The sequence below is a fragment of the Schistocerca nitens genome, chromosome 7, assembly GCF_023898315.1.
Source record: "Schistocerca nitens isolate TAMUIC-IGC-003100 chromosome 7, iqSchNite1.1, whole genome shotgun sequence".
Taxonomy (NCBI): Eukaryota; Metazoa; Arthropoda; class Insecta; order Orthoptera; family Acrididae; genus Schistocerca; species Schistocerca nitens.
In genome coordinates this window covers 528,934,823-528,940,148 of record NC_064620.1, presented here as the reverse complement: position 1 = coordinate 528,940,148, position 5,326 = coordinate 528,934,823, and the positions used below count along the sequence as shown (strand labels likewise).

At 42.5% G+C, this 5,326-nt stretch overlaps 1 non-coding gene across 1 annotated transcript; it reads left to right on the top strand.

Moving 5' to 3' along the window:
* Positions 1-2,710: 2,710 nt before the first annotated feature.
* Positions 2,711-2,785, top strand: Trnat-ugu (transfer RNA threonine (anticodon UGU)). Its single transcript has one exon. It is a non-coding gene; the product is annotated as a tRNA-Thr (tRNA).
* The last annotated feature ends 2,541 nt before the right edge of the window (positions 2,786-5,326 follow it).

The window sequence follows — 5,326 nt, the reverse complement described above, 5'->3', positions numbered from 1 at the left end:
TGCTGGTGCCACTAATGGAACTGCTTCTACTGAAAAAATGTCACTTGTTGGTTTTTGCACCTGTTGACCATTGCTGGGTGCTACTGCTGGAACTGTCAACTGCTTATTCTTGAGCTATGGAAAGCGTTTATGTGAATATTTGTATAAACTGCTTTTTTGTGTATTACTGTTTGTGAAAAGTTATGAGACTCTTACCTGCACATATTCGTCATTGCTGACGCTAGTGATTGAACTGTTTAACCACATAATACTTGTGTAAACTATTATGTAAAGTCACATGTATGAAAGAATTTGTATTGCTTATTGTATTTTATATATTAGGTTATTGAAAGGTCAGTGCAAAGCCAAAATTTTATCTAGTTATATGATATTTACGTATTAATACTATCTTTTATTTTTGTCTGTATTTTTTTGACGAATTTGGTGGTATTTTCACCACCAATGCTGGCAAAAATACCATCAAATTCTAGCCCATGGAGGAAGGGCATATGAAAGGTGGCTACACTGAGCCACAGCGCCAGAGATCGCTAGAGAGCATTGTTCCGCCGCCTCCACTGGCAGTGATTATTGAGATGTCGTAGTGGGAGTGCTTGTCGAGGACTCGTAGTAGTCAGTTCGTGTTCAGATGTGCTAGTAGGGAGTGCTTGCTGAGATGTGATACTGAAAAGTTCTTGTTGAGATGTGGTAATAGCGAGTCGGTGTGGAGATATATTGTAATGATTAGAGTGATTTTGGTCAATATATGAAGGTAACGAAACTTGATTTATTTTTCATTATTTCCATGTTTTAAATAATGCGTCATTACAGGTTCAGTCAACAAGCATCTGGCTTGTGTTCTTGGATTAGAGTGTAATTCTGGTTTTCTTGAGTAATTATGGTATTTTTATTTTCTTTAATTAATTCAGTATAAATGATATTTAAAATTTCTTGTGTTGTTGAAGAAGAACCGTGCCAGATGCGTACGTTGAGTCATACTTCCACACACAGAACAGTTATACTTGTGCTTTGGTTTCGTAGGTTTTATAGTTGCTGGGGACTTAATTAATTAATTGTGTTAATGAAAATTTCCATTTCATTCTTTGTTGTTGCTCTATGCAGTCAGATAGCGTAATAATAACAGTCAGGGCCAACCGTTTACGAGACTTCGTAATCGGACAGACAGCTACTAAAATTTAAAATTAAAATTATTTGCATTTCATTTAATTAAGCCCCCATGCAATGTTGCCATACTGCACTGGCAGTTAAACTCTACGAAGTACCTTTACATATCGTCAGATACGAAAAGATTCTTACTCAGTTACACTGCTCTCCCACTGAGGACAGAAGCTTGAATATTAGAGTGTGAAACCCATCTCCAGCCAGCAATATAGCACTGTGTACTGCGTCGATGTAGTAAACATCCAATTTGTATACTGTGCCAAACAAAAATCACCCATTTTACATCATTCGTCCATATACCGTGAAGACAGACAGCACTGTATATACTCCTCATAGCACTATATATTTTTCCCGCAACCGATGGTCACAGGTTATCCACTCCCAACGCGCGACCAGAGCGCCCTCAGTAGACCAAAGTCACTCCCAAAACTGTTCTACAAATTCGGGCTCATTTCCCCATGGCACAAATGTATTACTGTTTCTGGTCCAAACTTGCTTCCTTGCTCGCTCGCTTATCAGACTCGGGGATTACAAGAACACATGTATTTTCGCACTGATTGCTAGAATATGTCACCATTTTCGCGGTACATGTCGATATCAAGCATACAGCAGTATCTTACCGATCGCTCGCACAAAATAATTACGAGATATAGACCGGAATTATTTTTCTAGAAACCCAAAACTTTAGCTACGTGGAGAGTGCTGTAAACCATAGAGTAACTAGAAACTTATCCCATCTCCAAAGACCGTTATGTGAAAAAAACTCGACAAAAGAAAAATAGAGTAAACTGATGTTTCCACTTGCTAATACCGATTTCAGTGATGTAATAATTCCAAATCGTCCCTATAATTTACAAACTCAAATAACGTGTTTCTCATGTCTAGAGAAACAGCAAAAGTGTCTTTCACCTGGTAGATACACACACCACAATCCATGTTCCCTCAACTAAATAAAGGCGCGAAACCGAACAATCTACATGGGAGGGAATAATGGTCCAGCGTAAACACACCTCCATATTCAATCTTCTCAAATTTCGACGTGGTCGCGAAAGCTGCCCAACACATACTAAGTATTAGTTCGCTATTCTGCCGTCTAGAGGATGCCACAGTTAACTCAGTTACATTCCTGCATTCCAACAGATCTTTGCATTCAGACAGCTCCTACTGTTAATGGGAATCATTCCATCACAGGTTACCGCCACTGTGCGCCAAGCACGCACAAGTAGAATCATCATCCTAAGAAATTGGTCACCTATATATTTTGTCCTTGTAGTTATTACTAAATGTTACAATCATGGTCTCAGTTGAACGATATTCAACAATGAGTGGAGTATTGGAAATACACCCTGTTGACAACTGTGGCTCTGGAAATAGAAATATTAGTAGCACTCTTATCACTTGACATAACCCCTTTGCTATCACAGTACTCGACGTCAATCCCATACCTTCCTTATGACTGGACATACTCATTTCCTTTGCACATGTCGGAACAGAAACACATGGCACGGGGAGCGTGCAAGGGATAAGTCCCTGCATACGCACTATCCTCTGTGCCTGCGGTGGCTCAGATGGATAGAGCGTCTGCCATGTAAGCAGGAGATCCCGGGTTCGAGTCCCGGTCGGGGCACACATTTTCAACATGTCTCCAATGAAGTACATCAACGCCTGTTTGCAGCTAGGGTGTCCATTTAGTTATCATTTCATTTCTAGCAAAGCTGCATGGTCATCCACGATAACTGTTCTTTCGGGAACAGATACTACCGTCATATATAGTTAAACCGCCAGATGTTAAAAAAAAAAACGCTCGTAACAACTACTATATGTTACTGTCACAAACGGTCTTGGTTCTACATGTGCACACAAGTTTCCATGTCAAAAAGCTATAGTGGCTTTATAAATCCACGTATGGCATTACCTCTGAATGAATTGGTTTTTCCAGACAAACACCAAGATGGTGTTCGCCGGAGTGTGTATTATCACACCAGCAGTGCGGTTACACGTCGCTAACGGTTCAGCCTCGTAATAAAATTACCTGATTTTGAAAGTGATTCCACCAAAGAGCGTGTTATGAAACCAGTATCTGCAACCCCCTCACGCCGCCGTCGCTAGATATTTCTCCAGTATTTGTAAAGCATTCTGTCTCAATGCAATCTCACAGGATTGGTGATATATCCACTGGTCTAAAGGCAATGATTGATTGAGAAGGATCACGGATAGTGTGATGATTGAGATCGTAAGAAATGTACACTAGCTTTTCAGATGAAATTACAATGAAATTAACACCCTTAGCTGCTTATAGGAATTGAAATACGTCAACGGGGACAGATGAAAATGTGTGCCCCGACCGGGACTCGAACCGGGGATCTCCTGCTTACATGGCAGACGCTCTATCCATCTGAGCCACCGAGGACACAGAAAACAGCGCGACTGCAGGGATTTATCTCTGGCACGCCTGCTGCGAAACCCACATTCTCAATGTATTGTCCCGCACTTCATTCGTAGTGTCCCCGCCCATTATACTCATTACTCGCGGCGCATTGCTGATTCCCGTAAGAGTTCGGGCACTGTTTGTGCATTCGCACAGAAGAAAATGGTCAAGTGGCCGGTGAGCCTGAACTATATATATACTAAGATGGTATCTGTTCTTTTGGACATTTGTGAATGCACAAACAGTGCCCGAACTCTTACGGGAATCGGCAACGCGCCGTGAGTAATGAATATAAGGGGCGGGGGCACTACGAATGTAGTGCGGGACAATACGTTGAGAATGTGGGTTTCGCGGGAGGCGTGCCAGAGATAAATCCCTGCAGTCGCGCTGTCCTCTGTGTCCTTGGTGGCTCAGATGGATAGACCGTCTGCCATGTAAGTAGGAAATCCCGGGTTCGCGTCCCCGTCGGGGCACACATTTTCATCTGTCCCCGTTGACGTATGTCAACGTCTGTACGCAGCTAAGAGTGTTCATTTCATTGTAATTTAGTTCTAACAAGCTGCATGGTCACCGTATATATATACCTTTTCAGATCTCTAGTGCTATGCTAACCTCTCGACTAGAAATACCGTCTGGTGTTTGGAATCAACTCCCCCCTCCCCAATTCAAGCACATACCTGCGTTGGATCCTATGGAGAAGTCTTTTTATGATTCAGCCACTACTGAATCATATTTCTGGCACTCTCATATCTCGAAACGAGTCACCTTTCTCAACCTATCTGCTACAGTAAAATTCTCGCCTCGTTTTAGGTAGCCCCTCAGACTCTGTGCTATCATCCCTGCAGCTTTGCACACTTGCTCGTTCCAATGTAAGTCGGAACTGAGCAGGGGTCGGAGGAAACTATATCTATCACCTTTTGCAACCCGTGTAGAAACAGGCAAAGCTTTGTTACTGCGACAGAACTGTGTTTTGACCATTCGACGGAACCGAAGCCTGCTCCTGCAGCACGAGGTAGTATAAAAGACAGTACAGGAACTGGGGGAAGTACTGCATTGTGAGGCTTCTCCAAACTACAAGCAGTTACTATAGATCCACAACCCTAAGGGCCCATTCACGTCTATCACCTCAACATTCTATCATCGTTATTGTATTCCATCCACCAGAGAAAAATAACTAACTATAAGAGCTCCACTAACTTCATCCAATAGTGAACTCTGTAAGATTCTTATCGCATCTCTCCCCTCACATATATCGAAAACAAATACCACATGCATGTCAGCGTCGAGTACATGTGACGATCCTATTAAACATACAGGTATTGATCCACTGCACAGACCAGTTTAAAGTTTCCTCACCTGTACTGTAGGAGGATGACCGTATCCCAGTTCCCGGGTTCGATTCCCGGCGGGGTCAGGGATTTTCTCAGCCTCGTGATGGCTGGGTGTTGTGTGCTGTCCTTAGGTTAGTTAGGTTTAAGTAGTTCTAAGTTCTAGGGGACTTATGACCACAGCAGTTGAGTCCCATAGTGCTCAGAGCCATTTGAACCATTTGAACCGTATCCCACAGACAATACTGCAAGCCGCAAGAGTCTCTCCCTGTGACCCTGTGTCGTTGTTTGGAACATTGTTTTTGTTTCTGCTGTAACACGCTTTGTACACTGCCATACATTTTGTTTTTCTGCCACGACTTCAAGGTCTGTGTCAGGTTCTAAACTTGACATCAACACGTTCTGATCCATT